The sequence below is a fragment of the Hordeum vulgare genome, chromosome 5H (genome assembly GCF_904849725.1).
Source record: "Hordeum vulgare subsp. vulgare chromosome 5H, MorexV3_pseudomolecules_assembly, whole genome shotgun sequence".
Taxonomy (NCBI): domain Eukaryota; kingdom Viridiplantae; phylum Streptophyta; class Magnoliopsida; order Poales; family Poaceae; genus Hordeum; species Hordeum vulgare.
This window is the reverse complement of record NC_058522.1, coordinates 502,711,135-502,731,906: the sequence shown is the minus strand read 5'-3', so window position 1 is coordinate 502,731,906 and position 20,772 is coordinate 502,711,135.

Here is a 20,772-nt window from a genome sequence, read left to right as displayed (position 1 = left end):
TGAAAACGCCGCAGATCTTGTTGATAAATGGTTGAACGAGTCAGTGCCATCTCGCGCTCCTCCTCTAGAAGATCCACTCCGTCTTGCCTTGCTTGCTCTGCTTCAGCTTCGGAGAAGAGTTCAACTCGTGGAGCATTGTGAAGCAAGTCACTCGGAAGGACTGCCTCTGCTCCGTAAACGAGGAAGAACGGGGATCGCCCTGTAGATCTATTTGGGGTTGTGCGGAGACCCCAAAGCACCGAAGGCAGCTCGGTGACCCATGCGCCGGCGGCATGTCCCACTTCTCACAGGAGTCGAGGCTTCGAACCTTGCAGAATAAGTCCATTCGCCCGCTCTGCTTGCCCGTTTGTTTGGGGATGTGCCAGAGATGCAAAATCCACTCGGATACCTTGGCCTGTACAGAAACCTTTGAATCTGTCCGAGTCAAAGTTTGTTCCATTGTCAATGATTATGTTGTGAGGTACCCCGAATCTGGAGATGATGTCCCTGACAAACTTGATGGCCGTAAGGGCGTAAAGCTTCTTGATGGGCTTGGCTTCAATCCACTTTGTGAACTTGTCGACTACCACCAACAGATGTGTGAATCCCCTTTGGCCTGTCCTGAACGGACCGACTGTATCTAACCCCATACTGCAAACGGACAAACAAGAGGGATTGTCTTCAACGCAGATGTTGGTTTGTGGGACTTGTTAGAGTACAACTGACAGCCTTCGCATCGGTCGACCATATCTTTCGCCATCTCATCCGCCTGCAGCCAGAAGTAGCCAGCTCTGAATGCTTTGGCGACGATTGCCCTTGAGGAGGCGTGATGACTGCAGGTTCCCGAGTGAATTTCTTCTAGGATTAACTGTCCCTCCTCAGGGGAGATGCATCATTAAAGAACGCCTAAAACGCTTTCTTTGTACAACTGGCCATCAATGACAGTGAACGACTTTGACCTGCGGACGATCTGTCTGGCTTGGACTTCGTCTTCTGGTAATTCTTGCCTGAGGATGTATGCAATAAATGGAACAGTCCAATCGGGGATGATAGCAAGAATCTCCATGATCAAATCAACCACAGCAGGGACTTCGACTTCAGTCGGATCTGTCGAGCTCTTTGGTTGTACTGGTTCCTCTGTGAAAGGATCTTCTTTAACTGAGGGAAGGTGGAGGTGCTCGAGGCAGACGTCACTCGGGACTGGTCTCCGAGTGGATCCGAGTTTTGCCAACTCATCAGCTGCTTGGTTTTTCAGTCGCGGAACATGGTGGAGTTCCACACCTTCAAACTTTTTCTCGAGCTTCCTCACTGCATTGCAGTATGTGGTTATGGTGGGGTTCCTTACGTCCCACTCCTTTATCACTTGATTAACCACCAACGGAGCATCAGAAACAACGGACACCGAGTGGTCTTGAAAATAATGAGCCACCTTCTTCGCAGTCATGTAAATCCCGTAGATAAGTTTTTGATAATGGGATACCTCTGCTTGGAAGGAGTCAGGACTTCGGAGACATAATACACTGGTCGCTGAACCTTGTATGCTTTGCCTTCTTCTTCCCGTTCGACTGTGAGAACAGTGCTGACGACTTGATTTGTACCCGCGATGTAAAGAAGAAGGGGTTCTTTACTGAGCGGAGCAGTAAGAACCGGCTGGGTGGAAAGTAGGACTTTGAGATCGTCGAATGCGATTTGGGCTTCGTCTGTCCACTCGAAAGTATCTGATTTCTTCATGAGTCGGTACAGAGGAAGTGCCTTCTCACCGAGTCGACTGATAAACCTGCTCAAAGCCGCTAGGCAACCTGTGAGTCTTTGAACATCGTGTATTCTGACCGGCCGCTCCATTCGGACGATGGTCCCGATCTTTTCGGGGTTGACGTCGATCCCTCGTTCGGAAACGAAGAAACCGAGTAACTTTCTGCTGGGGACGCCGAATGAACACTTGGCTGGGTTGAGCTTGATATCGTACCTACGAAGGTTGGCGAATGTTTCTGCCAAGTCGGTCAGCAGGTCGGAACCTTTGCGTGACTTGACTATGATATCATCCATATACGCCTCCACATTCCGACCGATCTGGTCGAGGAGGCATTTTTGGATCATGCGCATAAAGGTTGCTCCTGCATTCTTCAAACCAAATGGCATAGTGATGTAGCAGAAGCACCCTAATGGGGTGATGAAGGCTGTTTTTAATTCATCGGGGCCATACAGACGGATCTGATGATAGCCCGAGTAGGCATCAAGGAATGACAAATGCTCGCAACCCGCAGTCGAATCGACAATTTGATCGATGCGAGGGAGCGGAAAATGGTCTTTCGAGCAGACCTTATTGAGATGCTTGAAGTCGATGCACATTCGAAGCGACTTGTCTTTCTTGGGCACCATGACAACATTGGCGGGCCACTCAGAGTGGTGTACCTCGCGAATGAAGTTGGCTGCCAAAAGTTTAGCCACCTCTTCTCCAATTGTCTTCCTCTTGTGCGCGTGGGACCGACGCAGGCGTTCTCGGACAGGACGAGCGGCGGGATCCACATGCAGTCGGTGCTCAGCCAACTCCCTGGGTACACCTGGCATGTCAGCGGGCTTCCATGCAAAGATGTCCCAGTTCTCACGGAGGAATTGGATGAGCTCGGCTTCCTATTTAGGATCGAGGGTGGTGGAGATGTTCCTCGGGGTAGCGGTGTCGTCCGTCGGGTGGATGCTGACCTTCTTCGTCTCTCCCACCGACTGGAATGCGGACTCCAAAGCTGGCTTCTTCGAACGCATCAAGTCAGCGGGGTCGACTGTTTTCTTGTACTCGTCAAGCTCGAGGACAACGATCTGTTGATCGGCAATCCTCGATCCCTGCTGCAGACACTCCTCGGCCCGCTGCCGATTGCCGGTGATAGTGATCACACCTTTTGGGCCTGGCATCTTCAGCTTCAGGTACACGTAACGTGGACGGGCCATGAAACGCGCATACGCCGGGCGGCCCAGAATTGCGTGGTACGCACTCTGGAAGTCCACCACCTCGAACGTTAGCTTTTCCTTGCGGAAGTTCTTGTCGGAGCCGAAAACGACGTCCAACGCGATCTGGCCGAGTGACTTGGCCTTTCGTCCAGGGATGACTCCATGGAACTGCATGCTGCTCTCGCTAAGTTTGGAGTGTCAGCGTACATGATGTTCAAGCAACTGCCGCCGTGCATGAGGACTTTGTGCAGTCGGACTCCTTCCACCACCGGGTCGACGACCAGGGCCTGCCTCCCTGGGGTGGGTACGTGTGCTGGATGATCCGACTGGTCAAAGGTGATCGCAGTCTGAGACCATTTGAGGAACGTGGGGTTGGTCGGCGTGGCCATGTTCACCTCCCTGTTCACCAGCTTCAGTCGACTCTTGCTCTCAACGTCAGCAAAAATCATCAGTGTTGCATGGACTTGGGGGAACGGATCCTCCTTGTCCTCCTCATCCTGTTCATTGTCCTTTTCACTCGGTTGCCCTTCGCCGAACCCCTGGACCAGGAGGCGACATTGCCGAGTGGTATGCCTCGGGAGTATGGCGTTGCCCTCGTCATCCATCTTCGTGTGAATTGGACATGGCTGGTCCAGGATGTGGTTTCCGAACTGCTTCTTCTTGGGGGTGGACTGAGCCTTCCCCTTGCCCTTGAACTTGGCATTGGTAACGGCTGCGGCCTCTGCCTGCGGAGTGGACAGAGCTTTCTGCTTCTGCTTCCGAGTGCTGTTCCCATCTCCATCGGCGACTGCTTTGTGCTTGCCACTACGAATGCGGTCCTCTTCTTCGCCATTTGCATAGCGTGCCGCTATCTCCATCATCTTACTCATGGAGATGTCGCCTGTTTGACCGAACTTCAGATACAGATCTCTGTACCGCACGCCTGCCTTGAAGGCGCAGACTGCTTGGTGCTCTGTGACGTTCTCCACCGTGTGGTAGAGGGTCGTCCAACGCTGAATGAAATCGCGCAAGGGCTCATTCTGCTTCTGGACACAGTGCTGGAGCTCCACAAGGCCAGCAGAGCGTTTGCACGTCCCTTCGAAGGTCCTGATGAAGACTCGGGCCAGATCTGCCCAGCTGTAGATGCTTGAGGGAGCCAACTGGTTCAGCCACGCTCGTGCCGAGCCGTCGAGCATCAGAGGGAGGTGTTTCATGGCGACGTGGTCGTCCCCTCCTCCGATTTGGACTGCCACTCGGTAGTCGTCCAGCCACGTTTCTAGCTTGGATTCTCCTCTAAACTTGTTGATCCCCGTCGCCAATTGGAAGTTGGGAGGGATGTCAGCCGAACGGATGGCTCGACTAAAACACTCGGGACCAGAGACGATGGTCCTGCTTCCACTCAGACGGTCCATATCGTGACCATCGCGGTGGGCTCGGCCCCTGTCGACCCTCCTCTGGGAGATATGCCCTCTCGCGTCGGGCCTTGGATCATAAGTGTCACCGACTTAACGCCGATCATCATGATGTCGGGGCCCGTAGGGCCCACCCCGCGGTGGGGTGCGTGAGCGGCGACGATCTTCGGGATTCATGGAACGGCTGCCTCCCCTGTGTCGCTGATGAGAACCGGGGCTGTGAACTGACCGATGCGTGTTCGCGCGAACAGAACTATTATGAATCCTGTTGTGCGACTGGGAGACCGCCGAATTTTGCTGCTGCGCCGTGTGCAGTAGGGCACGGATTTGCTCGATCCCTCTGCCAGCCTCTGAATCAGTCGGCTGGAGGGAATCAGCTATCTTGGCGGTGGCAGCCAGGTTGAGGACGGATGTGCGGAACACCTCCACGTTGCTCTGACGAGTGCGCCGACTGGCAGAACGGCGGGGCCGACGGCGAGCGCCGGAGGTTTCGCCGACCTCGTGCTCGTTCCAGCCAGTTTGGTGGGGACTTTCATGGGAGTTGGCCATGTGCACTTCGGCTGCAAGCCCGCGACCCACATACTCGGAAGGAAACTCAGTCGGAACTGAGTCCGAGCGCTGGGACGGCGACGCTACTACAACTGACTCGAGGACCGCCACTTGTGAGGACGCGTTGTGGCGCGCCTGGGCGTGTTGCACCCAACGCTGGAGCCCCGGACGACGGGACCGCTTGTGGCGGCGCGCGACGGCGGCGTAGGTCGACACCGGAGCCGACTGCTGGAGAAGAAGGATACCGCGGGCGCCGGCACGGAAGTGAGTAGCCCCGCGACTGGGGAGCGCCTCGACGTCGAGAGGGGCATCCCGAAGCCATGCTGAATAGTCGACGATGAAGGAGAGATCGCCGAAGAGGATCTCGTGACCCATGCTCAAATCTCCACCGGATGACATGATTAGAAGATGTAGTCGCAAACTCTCCGGAAGTCGCTTAGATGCCTGCCCCACGGTGGGCGCCAACTGTCGTGGGTATAAGTCTGACAGTAGATGTGTAGGGTACGAAATGATGGGTAGAGCCTTAGCTACGGCGAGGTTGTATGAGTTCAGGCCCCTCTATGGTGGAGGTAAAAGCCCTACGTCTCAGTGCTCTTGGGAGCTTGTTGTCGAGTGGAATATGGATTACAGTGAATTGCTAACCCCTGCACCAGTGGGGAAGGGCGGCTTATATAGAGTGTGCTACCCTTCATAACGGTTCGGTGCACAGGGGTGGAGTAGTGGCGAATAACTGCATACGTTATAGGTAACGTATGTCTTAAATGCTAATAAAGTTACATGGAAACGTATGACCGTTGCCCTCCAGGGGGGTTACGATGTACAGAGTGGAATCCAGTCGGTAAGTTTGATACGCTCCGAATGCTCATCTCCGACTGGATGATGTAGGAATCGGCACCGACTGGATGATGGGAAGTCCTTAATTCAGTCGGAACTGACTAAGGGCCTTATCCCTTATGAAGGATAGTCCTTGGGTAGGACCCATTGGGCAGGCCTATGACCCTACCCTAGGACTATAACCCCATCAGTGTATCTCCTCTCAAGTGTACCACTCCGCTTAAAGAAATATTTGTACGAGAGGGACACAAGGAGAAAGGTAAGGTTGTGAGTGGATCGGCCACTAGGGGTTCGTCTACTCACAACAAGACAACCGAATTCATGCCTCCATCCTATGTACTACGCAAATCAAAGGAAGGAGAGGTCTATGCTAAATTCGTTGGTCCCCGTAATGCATTCCGATTCTATGCTATTTGGGTCCCTAAGACTCTTGTAGCTAATGTGAAAGGCCCCATGATAAAATGGGTACCTCAAACCAAGTCTTAATTCGTTACATGCTGTTTTCTTCGGAGGAGCCAAATGGGTGATCGAAAGTGGATGCACCAATCATATGACCGGAGATAGTAACTTGCTCTATGACTTCATGCAAGCCATTCGACCATACATGAGCATTGTATTTGGTGGAGGGTCGAAAGGGCAGGTAATTGGGTTGGGCAAGGTGGCAATCACTAATGACATGTCTATTGCAAATGTCATGCTTGTCCAATCTCTTCAATATCATTTACTTTCAGTTCGCCAATTGGCTTTCGTCGGTTATGACACATTATTTGGACTAACGGATGTGAAAGTCTTTAAGAGAGACACTCTTGAAGTGGCCTTTGTTGGAGAGTTGGATGGCAACCTTTACACGGTTGATTTCTCGAAAGAGAGAACCTTCCATACAACTTGTCTAATGGCCAAGGCCGACATGGGATGGCTGTGGCATCGCCGGCTCGCCCATGTTGGCATGAAAAATCTTCAAAATCTCTTAAACGGCAATCACATCCTTGGACTAACAAATGTATCTTTTAAGAAAGATCGTGTGTGCAGTGCATGCATAGCTGGGAAACAACATCAATCAAGACATCCACCCAAGAACATTGTATCCACTTCGAGGCCGTTAGAGCTCCTTCATGTGGATCTGTTTGGGCCCCCTTCACGGGCAAGTCTTGGAGGGAAAAAGTATGGCCTAGTCATTGTTGATGATTACTCAAGATATACATGGGTGTTCTTTCTCAAGTCCAAGGACGAGACGAAGATCACCTTCATTGACTTTGCCAAACAAGCCCAACGGAAGTTTGACAAGGACATCAAGGCAGTAAGAAGTGATAGTGGCTCTGAGTTCAAGAACTACACCCTAGAAGAATTTCTTAGTGATGAGGGAATTGAACATCAGTACTCCGCACCTTACACCCCTCAACAAAATGGTGTGGCAGAGAGGAAGAACCGGACACTTGTGGAAATGGCAAGGTCCATGTTAGACGAATACAAGTCACCACATAGTTTTTGGGCTGAGGCCGTCAACACAGCATGTCATGCATCAAACCGGCTCTTCCTCCGATCAATATTGGAGAAGACTCCATATGAGCTCCTAACTGGGAACAAGCCCAATGTTAAGTACTTTCGTGTGTTTGGATGCAAATGTTTCATCCTCAACAAACGGGAACGGTTAGGAAAATTTTAATCCAAAACAACTGAAGGGATCTTTGTTGGCTATGGGTCAAACTCTCAAGCCTACAGAGTCTACAACAAATCCACTGGATGTGTTATAGAAACCTGTGACGTGATGTTTGATGAATTTAACCGCTCCCATGGGGAGCAAGTTGATCTAAATGATGCAGGTGAAGAAGACTCCCCACAAGATATCTTAAACATGGGTGTAGGTGCACTTCTTCCCATGGAACAAAGACCCCATGATGATGATGAAGATGATGAGAGTATCTCTCACCCTCAAGACAGTTCACTGCCCATACCTCCACAAGATACTAGCACACACATCATGCCAGTTGTTGAGAATCAAGTGGGAGAACATGTCTCTCACTCTGATCACACTCAAGAACAAGTTGATCTTCAAGAGGTAGACCAAAGTATGGGTATGTTTGATGATGAACCTCAACAGGTGCAACGCGAAGAGGAATATCTTCCTGCGCACATAAATGATCCATATGTTGAGGACGTTGATGATGGAAACGAAGTCGAACCTCGTGAAACCTTGACCTCCATCATGCCACGTGTGGCCGGTCGTGTTGATATTGATCAAATCCTCACCGGCGTGTCGGAAGGTAGAGTGACTCGTAAACAATTAACAAACTTTTGTGCTCACTTTTCGTTTGTCTCTAGTACCGTGCCACACAGGGTTTAGGATGCATTGTGTGACAATGACTGGCTCCTTGCTATGCAAGAGGAGCTAAACAGTTTTACACGCAACGAAGTATGGTCATTGGTAGAACGACCAACTGAGGAACATAATGTCATTGGAACTAAATGGATTTTCAAGAACAAGGAAGATGAGAACGGGACTGTCGTACGCAACAAGGCAAGGTTAGTAGCACGGGGGTATTCCCAAGTTGAAGGTTTGGACTTTGGTGAAACTTTCGCCCCTATTGTTCGTCTTGAGTCCATTCGCATTTTATTGGCCTATGCTGCTTTCAATGGTTTTACTTTGCATCAAATGGATGTGAAAAGTGCTTTTCTTAACGGTCCTCTACAAGAAGAGGTATATGTATCACAACCACCTGGGTTTGTTGACCCTCACCACAAAGACCATGTATATAAACTTCACAAGGCTCTATATGGCCTCAAACAAGCACCCCGTGCTTGGTACGATCATCTTAAGAAGTTCATACTCGATGATGGCTTTGTGGTGGGGGTGATCGATCCCACTCTTTTTACTAAGAGGGAAAATGGTGAGTTGATCTTATGCCAAATCTATGTAGATGACATCTTATTTGGTTCTCCTAACATCCATTTATGCAAGAAGTTTGCGGCCTCCATGACCAAGACCTTTGAGATGTCACTCAACACGGACTTGAAGTTCTTTCTTGGTTTTCAAATACAACAATTTCAAGAAGGGATTTTCTTGTCTCAAACTAAGTACCTCAAGGACATTCTTGAAAAATTTGATATGACAAATGCTAAACCAATGAAGACACCCATGGCCACCGATGTAGTTCTAAATGAAGACACAAACGGTATTCCTTTTGACCCATCTACTTACCGCTCCATGATTGGTTCGCTACTTTATCTTTGCGCATCTAGACCGGACATCATGTTAAGTGTAGGCATATGTGCTAGATTTCAAGCTTCCCCTAGGGAAAGCCATCACACGGCGGTTAAGCATATTCTTAGATACCTTGTTCACACCCCAAAGTTAGGCTTATGGTACCCTAAGGATGCAAAGTTTGATCTTATTGGGTATTCCGATGCGCATTGGGCCGGTGATAAAGTGGGACGGAAATCCACATCCGGTGCATGTCAGTTTCTTGGACTCTCCTTGGTAAGTTGGTCCTCGAAAAAGCAGAACTGTGTTTCTCTCTCCACGGCCGAGGCCGAATATATTGCAGCCGCAAGCTGTGCAACCCAACTGCTATGGATGAGGCAAACACTAAAGGATTATGGTATCACGTATCGACACGTTCCTCTTCTCCGTGATAATGAAAGTGCCATAAAGATCTCCGAGAACCCCATTGATCACCGTCGCACAAAACATATTGATATTAGGTATCATTTCTTGAGAGACCATGTGCAAAAGGGTGACATTGATATTACCCATGTGGGTACCGACATGCAGTTAGCCGACATTTTTCACCAAGCCACTTAGCGTAGCTAGGTTCTGTCAACTTAGGCGTGAACTTGGTATCTTGGAGCTTGACAACATATCTTGAAACCTTGCACACATACACACACTCACATTACGTTTGTGTCTTGATGTGGGCATGCATTTAGGGGGAGTGAGTCTTAATTTTCTGTTTTTAAAGCTTACAATGTACGCATAAATCAATTTCTGTCCCTAAGTAGTACATGTAATGCTTGTAGGCTACCATGTTCATTCCTCATTTGGGGATTTTTCATCCGCGTAGGTTTTTGTGCTACATGGGCAAGACCAAGCACATCGCTCGGAAGACCGTGGCTGGCTCATCATCTCGCGCCCCTACTAGCACGGGGTCGGAATCGGATGAGCCACGTCATCCCTTTAAACGGACTGCCCGGCGTTCTCCGGCCCGGCGTTCTCCCTCTCCACATCTCCCCTCGTCGTCTGATGGTGATGACCCTGACTTCGAGGAGGAGCTTGCCGCCGAGGACCTTCCTGACCAGCACGTCGATCAAAGGTCCAAGCCAAAGCCCGGGACTCGCAGGGCGTCCTACATGCCACCACCTCCTCCTGCCCAGCCCGCAGGTGAAGCTCGCCGCATCTCACTAGAACCTCCTGCTACTTTACGTCGTGCAATCACGAACTTCACCACACTTGGCGCGGCTTCATACCTCACTTTCCGCCGCGACATTGATCAATACGCTGTCGTACGTGACTCTACGGACTCACGTTTCCGCACACACGTCCAGGCGGACATTTTTACCACAGTCATAGTTCCTAAGGGGTTATCTATTCATCTCTATATTGATGTTGAGCATATTCGCATGCACCCGGCGAAATATTCGGGTGCCATTGAGCTTATTGAGGCATCGGGGCTTGCCGCCCCGTTTGCCTTTCATCGCGACTTTAATGCTGCTGCGATTCACCAGTTCTATGCCACATGCCACTTTGGTCCAAACCACACTGTCAGCTGGATCACCTCTGACGTTCGCTTCACAGCTTCTTATGATACATTTGTTGCCGCACTTGGTTTCCCCAATTCCGGCTTCAAAATACATAGGAATGATCCTAACCATGCGCCTAAGTCCATTGACGCGTGTGGGTATCTTCTCAAGCCACTAAGTGAGCTTGATGCGGATGAATGCATGAAGGACCTTAACCAGGTATCCATCTGGCGCTCACCTTACTTCATCATTTTTCAGTGTCTCATCCGCACCATCTATCCCAAGATGGGTGATAAGGGTTCTTGAAGTGGCTATTGTATCGACATCATGTCTCACTTGTTCGAGCACCCCAAGGGCAAAACCAATGTGCCTCATTTTCTATGGCATGAAATTCGGCTTGCTAGCTTTCAGTACAAGCGAGCCTTTCCTCATGCCCCCTTCATCCAGGCTCTTATTAACCATGTTGCTGATTTCTCTGTGGCTGTCACTCACACACATCACAAGTGGGTCATTCCCGCTCACATGGCGGATGACTATGCTCCCAAGAAAACCCCCTCATCCTCCACATCCACTCGCCGCACTGCTGCACGGGCCGCCACCCCCTCATCTAGCTCCTCTCCTCTCGGTCGCATTGCCAAATTCCTTGGCAAGGCACATTCTACTTTGATGAAGGCCGTCTCTTTCCAGTGTGGTCAAACCCATGATGTGGTTTCTTGCTTAGTCTCCTCCGAGAATGCCCTCAAGGCTCGTCTGAGAGCCTCGGGCGCTCTTGATGTGAGTGATGATGAGGCCCCTCCTGCTGCTCCTCCTACTGATTTCGGCTTCCCATCTGGTACTGAGTGGTGTGATTTCCTTGACGAGGCTGGTGGCAGTGGCTTGCCTGATGATGCTAATGATGATGGTGATGACCTCTGAGCGTGATTGGTGCTGTTGATGTCTCCTTTTTTGGTACTTGGTGCCAAAGGGGGAGTAATGTGTCATAGTTTTTAGTCTTTGGAGATTTAATGTAATGGATAAACTCATGTATGGCTACTTATGAATGATTGTGATTTGCTATGGATTGCTATGATATCATCATAGACTATTATGTTTTGCTCCACCACTTCTGTGATGATCTATTATCTTTACATGTTGATCCATTGGAGCTTTGATTTTTTTATCATGCATATACTAAGGGGGAGCTCCGTACTAAATATCTCCTAGACTATAATGTATGTTAAATCTTCTTGAGACCTATGTATATGTTGTTATCAACTACCAAAAAGGGGGAGATTGAAAGTGCATGCTATGCCCCTAATCGTCTTTTGGTGTTAATGACAACACATACATAGGAAACTAATCCTATTTGTTGAGTGTATCTCAGGATGGCAAGTACTTTAGTAGATTGAGAATTATGTGCCAAAGGTTGTCTGAGAAGATTGGGGATTTATATTTCGAGAAGGCTCGGGATTAAGAAAAGATGATGTAGACTAGTCTTTTGAGTTTACTGATATTAAGTATAGGGATCCCGCACTATTAAGAGGGGATCACAGGTTTTGCGATGAACTTGCTCATACCACATCTTTACTCTCATACCCAATACCACATATTCTCCACTCTGTTCTTATATCAAAACAGGTCTATTGCCTCGGACATCCGGCTCCCTCCGGACGTCCGAGGGCCGGACGACCGACAGGCTTCGGAAATCCGCAGCCCTTCACCAGAAGTTTGTGAGTCATATGACTCGGAAATCCGGCTCCCTCCGGACATCCGAGGGCCGGACGTCCGACCAGCCCCGGAAGTCCGGAGCCCTGCACCAGTAGAAGTTGAGTTCTATAACTCGGATTTCCGGCTCCCTCCGGACGTCTGAGGGCCGGACGTCCGACCACCTTCAGAAATCCGGAACCTACCACCAGAAGAAGTTGAGTCGTATAACTCGGATTTCCGGTCCTCTCCGGACGTCCGGTCGCTGTTCAATTCAAAATAGTTCAGTCGTATCTAGAAGCCTTGGACGACCGACCCTTGTCGGACGTCCGACCCCTCGCGGACGCCCGGACTTCCGGCAACTGTCCGATGTCCGGACCCTGTGTGACTTAATGTCTCCCCAACGAGTGTATTTCACTCCCCACTATATATACTCTTCTCCCACCTCGTGAAAGTGTGTTCAACACAGCTAGAATACACCCAAGAACACCTTTCCTCTCACTCACTCTTGTCTACACCAAATCCTAGATCTCAAGAGCATTTGTGAGTCCCTTTGAGTGTTGTTCCAATCAAAAGATAGATCGTATCCCTCTCCTCCTTCCCACCCAAGTGATTTGTGATTTGAGCAAGTTTTGAGCAATCCTCGTGATCTTGTTACTCTTGGAGGTTGGAGACTCCTAGGCGGTAGGAGTCTTCGGAGAGGAATCAAACCATTGTGATATCCCCCGGAAAGTTTGTGAAGGTTTGGAAGCCACCTCAAGGCTTACCACTAGTGGTTGAGAAACGCCTTCGTGGAGTTATCTCAAAGGGAGAATAGGGTGAGCCTTCGTGGCGTTGTTGTGCCTTCGTGGTAACATCCGCCCCTCTAACGGTAACGTAGCTTCCCTCAAAGGAAGTGAACATCGGGATACATCCTTGTCTCTCTTGGAGTTTCGGTTATTCCTAACCCTAACTCTCTACTTGTGTTAATCCTTATTACGTACTTGTATTTGATTATTGTTTACTGCTTGTCTTACTTCACTCTAAATAGCTTACTCCTTGTCGTAGCAATTATTAGGCTTACACTCATATTCCGCACTTTTGCCTAAAATTGCTAAGTAATTATTAAAATTTGGATTTTCACCTATTCACCCCCCCTCTAGGTCCATCTTGATCCTTTTCAGAGGTGATCTTTACTCTTTGCTACTTGGCTCGCATTTATATCGTCATTGAATGTTGAAGTTTGTTACAACGTGATAGAATATGTTGTTTCATGTTCCGCGTATTAAAGTATCAAGCTGCAAGTTTATATTATGAGATCATTAAATTTTACATTAGCGTCACTGAATCACATCGTTTGTTCCACTATTATTCTTTCGCCTTGAGGCTGCTTTCTTTTGCTACTATTATTTTACTGAATTTTGTGCTTGCAGCAAGCTCCAATATTGTAGGCACAAATATTAAGGAACTCATGGTGAATTGATTTGCTCCTCTTGTCTAGGAACCCATGACACTGTGATCCATGGATGGATCATATTGAATGAATATTCTAAAGGATGTTCACGTAGGGTCAATAGCTCCTGTGCGACACATTTGATGCGAATTGGATCCTGTGCGACATATTTGATGCGAATTGAATCCTATGCGACGTTTCTCTGGACCAAATAGCCAAAGGCCCACTCGGGCGATTAAAATGGTCGTCAACGGGAGTGAGGTTATGTTTAAGACATGTGGGTCCTACTTGGCAGATCGTCAACTTACGGCCCCACTTGACAGTGCATCTACTAACGGGCCCCACTTGATAGTGCATCTGTCCCCGTGCCTGGCCTGGCTGTCTGAACCGCCCGTCTGAAGCTCTGTTGCTCCCGGTGGTGAGCCGAAGACGGCGGCGGCGCTTTTGTTGCAGCGGCGGAGCTTTCGATCTCGGCGACGGCGGCGGCTGTTGTGAGTGAATCTGGAACCCTTGTCGAGCCCGTTCCCTTGTGTGTCATCTCACTTCTGTTCCTATTTCCCTCCTTTGTTTTTTTGGTCGATTTGATCCAGATTTGGGTGGGGCGGAGGGGGGCTAAAGGTGATGGAGCCTCCAGAGACAACAACAACGTTGACTAGGTAATCTGTGCATCCTTTCCATCCTATGCGATACCTCGTCTGCTTCCGCTAGCTCACAGCGTGCGCCATTGAAAAACAGGGCCGATGATGCTCGGACATTTGAATTAACTATCGAATTCTTTCCTTCTAAGGCGAAGCTAGGTGATGGTAGCTTGCGGTACATAGAGGGAGATACTATTGTGAAATGGGAGGTTGAATTATCAAAGATTGATCCACAAGAACTACAGAGCATGGAAGAGAAGGCCGTGAGGAATGTGGTGGAAAAAATTGGGGAGAACATTTTTTGGGGTCCAGAGCAAGAGGTAGCATTGTTATGGTTGGATAATTGGAAAGGAGAGTATGTGAGAATTGAGGATGGCGAAGAGATGGTTGATGAAATCGATCAACAAAATGGCTGGACAACCAAACAAACTACGTTTCGTGCAGAGCTGGTTGATCTGAAATCAGATTCTAAGGTTGGATATGTTCCCTCAAAATTGGCTGCACAAATGGTAGATGATGATTGGGCTTCGGAGAGGCAGATAATGCCCATGTGTACGGGTGAGGTGACAGTATTACATGAGGGGGCTCATGCAGATGCACAAGAGGGCTCTGATGGTGTTGCAAGGGTTCTTTCTGTTGATTGGAATTCGGTTGAATTAAATGAACCAACTGATTTAGTCATTGCACCAATGGATGACACTGAGATGGCCAAAAAATTGTGCATTCCAGTACCTGATGAAGATAAGGAAGAGAATGATGAAACTACTAACCCGCTTACTGATGCTCAAAGAGATATATGTGAAGATGTGGATGGACAGCTGATGGAAGATGCTGCAGATGATGTTGATGATGCACATGATGATGAGTTGGTAAATGTCTATGACAAGGAAAACCCTGTTATTGCAGTAGGGAAGTTGTTCCCAAACATGGATGAATTTAGAATGTGTTTCAAGACTTATACCGTCAAACATGAGTTTGATGCCAAGACAAAGTGGACTGACAGAAAAAAGTTTTATGCAAGATGCAGAGGTTTTGATGGAAGTGTCAAGCCTTGCAACTCGTACATATCTGCTAGACGCGAACCTGATGGAAGTACCATTAGGGTCAATCAAATCCCACACCAACATACTTGTATTACAAGTTCACACAGAGTATCAACTATGACATCACAACTTTGGATTGCAGAAAAGATCACTCCTATTTTAGCCAAGAAACCAAATACTACTGCAAAGAAACTTAAAGTGGACTTGGAAAAGCAGTACCCAATTAAGGTGAAGTATAACACAGTGTGGAAGGCAAAACAAAGGGCAATGAAAGAATTATATGGTGACTGGGCAAATACATTTAGGATGCTTTATAATTTCAAAGCAGAGGTGGAGAAGAGGTCACTTGGCAGTGTTGTGGAGATAGATACTGAGGTAACAGAGGAAGGAAGAGTCCTTTTCTCAAAGTTTTTTATGGCTTTAAAGCCTTTCATCGATGGCTTCAAGGCAGGTTGTCGTCCATATTTGAGCATAGACTCATCGTTTTTTACCGGCAAGTGGAATGGTCAATTGGCAGCTTGCAATGCTTTAGATGGACACAACTGGATGTTCCCTGTTGCTATTGGCTTGTTTCAGTCAAAAATAGAGGTCTCATGGACATGGTTCATGATGCAGTTGAAGAGATGCATAGGTCTAGTGTCACCTTTGGCAGTCCACACAGATGCATGCAAAGGGCTAGAAAATGCAGTCAAGAATGTGTTCCCCCATTGTGAGCAGAGAGAGTGCTTCGGCCATATGTGGACGACTTTGATCAAAAAGTTCAGAGGGGGAGAATTTGGTCGCATGTGGCCAGCAGCAAGATCTTACACTAAACAGACATATTCATATCATCTTGGTAAGATAATGAGAGCATGCCCTGAATTTGGTCCATGGGTGAACACCTACCATTCTCTATTATGGTATAGGTCAGGATTTAACACTGCCATCAAGTGTGATCATATCAACAACAACTTGGCATAAAGTTTTAACAACAAGGTGAAGCAGTTGAAAAACCTGCATGTGCATGACATGGTTGACCAAATCAGGATCATGATCATGCGCTTGTGGGAATTGAGAAGAAGGATTGGTGATTGTCTGCAAGGGGACAAGCTTCCTGCAGTGGTACAACACGTGGTCAACAGGAGCAGAAATCTTACACATTTATCTGTTGAAAAATCTTCTGTGTGGGGCACTGAAGTTAGAGATACCAAAAGTGGTAGAAGGCATGTTGTTAACACTGAAATGCATGAGTGCACTTGTTTGGAGTGGTAACACACTGGGAAACCATGTGATCATGCCATACTTTTCTTGGCCTCCCGACCAAATATAAACATGCACCCTTATTTGCACGAATATTACTCAGTAGCAAAATTCAAGGCTGCATATGCAACTCCAATTCCAGCACTTACAGATCAGTCTCAGTGGCCTGAAGTGGACATAGATTTTTCCATGTGTCCTCCCCTAACAAAAAGAAAGGCTGGTAGGCCTAAAGAGAGCAGATTCAAGGCATGGTTTGAGAGAGGTGGGAGTAGTAAAAAAGGGAAGGGAAAGAAGGATGGAAAACCAAAAAGGTCCCCGAAAGGTAACAAAAATAGATGCAAGTTGTGCCAGGAACTTGGGCACCGAGCTGGATCTTCCAAGTGTTGTTACACTCCTAAAAGGCCAAAGTATGTGTGCTAATGTTTTTTATGTTTACTATTTGGCTGCATTTTTCAATTACAAACCAATTGACATGCTTAAATTTTTTAGGAGGAAGTGTGCAGCTGAGCCCCTTGTTGTTGAAGATTGCTGGCCAAAGAAAAAGAAAAGAGGCAATGGTCGTAGAAAAAAGAGAAGTTATGGTGAAACAATGCAAACTGAGCAAAATGAGCAAGACTTGGATGTGTTGCAAAATGAGCAACAGGACTTGGATGTGTTCCAAAATGAAGATGTGGTCCAAAATGAGCAAGACTTGGATGTGGTGCAAAATCAAGATGTGGTGCAAAATGAGCAAGATATGGATCTGGTGCCAAATAATTATCTTCGAGCTGATGTTGTGCAAGCTGAACCTATATTAGAAGTTGTGTTGCCTAACCCTGTTTTTCCAAAATATGTGGTGCAAAATGAGCAAGATATGGATCTGGTGCCAAATGATTATCTTCTAGCTAATGTTGGTGCAAGCTGAGCCTATATTAGAAGTTGTGTTGCCTAACCCTGTTTTTCGAGAAGATGTGGTGCCAACTAAGCCTATATTGGAAGTTCTGTTGCCAACTGAGCTTGATGATATTCCAGCTGATGCAGTGATGAAAACCAAGAGCTTGAGTGAACTGGGTATAGTGGTAAAGAGAAGCACTGATAAAAAGAAGAAGAAGAAGAAGCTGAAGTGAAGTGAACTCGGTGTTGTACTATGCTATAGAATAAAACTTTGCGTGAGACAAATTTCCAGTTTGAGACAAAATTCAAATTTGAGTAAAAATTCAAATTTGAAGTTATTTGGTATGTGGTATGGTGTTATATTTTTCATATGAAATGTATTTGTGTAATACTATTCAAGTTTGAGACAAATTTCAAGTTTGAGACAAAATTCAAATTTGAGCCAAAATTCAAATTTAAAGTTATTTGTTATGTCATATGGTGTTACAATGATTTATGTACTATTACACATGTTAGGTGATTAATCGGAGAACTTTTATTATGTGAAACTTTGGACATGAAAAATATGCTCCAAATGAGCTCCAAAACCCCCTCCAAGCCCCCGTGCAAAGCCCCATTTGTAAGCAAGTTTTTTTTGACCTTCTCCAAATCAGCCAAAAAATGAAACTTGACATATTAGTCATATAGAAAGATGATTGGCACAAGTTTTATATTTTTTGATTTTTTTGAATTAGTTATAGCCAACCCTAACTTTTAAAACCCGTACAACCTCGTATGTGATAGCCACTTTTGTGAAGGGTTTTTCATGAAAAACTTCATAGTCCAAGTTTACTATTTTTCCTAGCAACCTAGTCATATAGAAAGATGATTGGAACAAGTTTTATATTTTTTTGATTTTTTTTGAATTAGTTATAGCCAACCCTAACTTTTGAAACCCGTACAACCTCGTATGTGATAGCCACTTTTGTGAAGGGTTTTTCATGAAAAACTTCATAGTCCAAGTTTACTATTTTTCCTAGCAACCTAGTAATATAGAAAGATGATTGGAACAAGTTTTATATTTTTTTGATTTTTTTTGAATTAGTTATAGCCAACCCTAACTTTTGAAAACCGTACAACCTCATACGTGATAGCCAATTTTGTGAAGGGTTTTCCATGAAAAACTTCATAGTCCAAGTTTATTATTTTTCCTAGCAACCTAGTCATATAGAAAGATGATTGGCACAAGTTTTATATTTTTTTAATTTTTTTGAATTAGTTATAGCCAACCCTAACTTTTGAAAACCGTACAACCTCGTACGTGATAGCCACTTTTGTGAAAGGTTTTTCATGAAAAACTTCATAGCCCAAGTTTATTATTTTTCCTAGCAACCTAGTCATATAGAAAGATGATTGGCACAAGTTATATATTTTTTTGATTTTTTTAATTAGTTATAGCCAACCCTAACTTTTGAAAACCGTACAACCTCGTACGTGATAGCCAGTTTTGTGAAGGGTTTTTCATGAAAAACTTCATAGTCGAAGTTTAATATTTTTCCTAGCAACCTAGTCACATATAAAGATGATTGGGACAAGTTTTATATATTTTTGATTTTTTTTGAATTAGTTATGCTCTACCCTAGCCCTTGAAAACCTCTCAAAACCCCATCAAAACCCCTCAAAACCCCGTCCAAACCTCTCAAAACCCAGCACCCCATCGGACCATTGGATCGCCGTGAATGGACGGTCTGGATCGCGCATTAGGGCTACGTCAGCAGCGATCCGTGGCCTTCACTCTGATTGGCTGGCCATTTTAGCCCTCTTTTTTATTGCTGGACGAGAAGACGCGTGCATGCGTTGTTGGGCTTAATTAAAGGTGGCCCACCCTTTTATCCGTTGGACGAGAAGACGCGTACCAGCCTTGCATGCATGCGCGTAGACCTGCCTCCCCTCGCTCGCCCGTAGCCCTGCCTCCCCTCGCTCGCCCGTTGGACCGACACTGCATGCATGCGCATCGATCGAGCGGGAGCACGCCCGACGCCATAGAGAGCAGCAACCCGACCGACGCAGCAGAGGCACGCAGCGGCTCAGCCATGCAGAAGCTCGTCGCCCAACCCGACCGATGCAACAGTCATCTTTCGGCTCGTTTTAATTGCTCATGTGCGACGTGTACCCTGTTTTAATTGACCGTGTGCTACATGGGGTGTGTACACACTCGATGCCCCCTCGATGCCATGCGGTAGCCGTTTCACACTCATGCACACCATGGCTAGCACCCCTATTTAAGCACGGTTTTTAAGCACCCCGTAACATCATCTTCTCCCACCGTCTCCTAGTCCATCTTCTCCTTCTTATTCATCTCCTAGTCCATCTTCTTCTTCATCTCCTAGTCCATCTTCTCCACCTCTCACGCCGGAATTTGAACTACTACACCAGGATGACCTACCGTGTGCCGCCCACCGTCCCCGAGATGCTCTACCCTCCCCAAGTCCAGGTGGAGAACACCCTACGGGTGTGGGCGATCTCGAGGTGGAGGGGTGCAAGGGCACTCACCGAGTTCTTCCTCTCCGCCGGCTACCGCCACCTCCCGAGGGGTTCTCCGGTGAGGTTCCACGTGGAGGAGCTGACCAACAATGGCTATCCTATCGGCCTTATTGTGAGGTTCACCAACAGCGTCGATGCTTACAACCTCCTCGGTCGTGTTTTTTGGTGTGGATGCGAGTTTATCGCATTCACAACATACAACATCTTCACGGATCTGGACAACATCTTCCCCAACGGCAGCATGCACACTCTCCCGTACCGCACCGATGGTGACGACGAGTGAAGGAGGCCTTGGAGCTTGGAGCACCCAGTGGTGCCATGGGGAGGAGGAGGAGGAGGAGTTAATTTATCTAGTTAGGGTTTAGGGTCTTATCTATCTATATATGTAATCGTACTATATATCTATGTCTTGCTTATTTATCTATGTAATGGTACTATATGTCGTGTTCATATATGTTCTATATATCTATGTCGTGCTTATTTATCTAGGGTACCCATTTATCTATGTTCTATCTAGTTCATATATGTTCTATCTAGTTCTATCTAGTGCATGCAACTGAATGCTCGCGTTCCCGTAAAAAAATACTACTTCTGTATTTGGGTACCCTCTGTATTTAGTGTTAGCGTGTTTTGCAAGCGTTGGCCGTTTCGGTTTCCGAGGCAGGCTGGTGTAAATGATGAAAAGACCACACACCCACCCACCGTCTCTTCGCACCACTCCCCCATCTCCTCCTACACAGAAACCGCCACCCTCCGTCTCTTCGCTCTCTCCCCCATCTCCTCTCTCCCACACGAGGCAACCGCCGGCACCATGGACCAGAGCATTGCCTGGCAGAAGGTCGTGCAAGATCTCGCCGGCAACAACCAAGAGATCCGTGAGCAGCTTCGTGAAATCACGGGCTGGTTCCCAA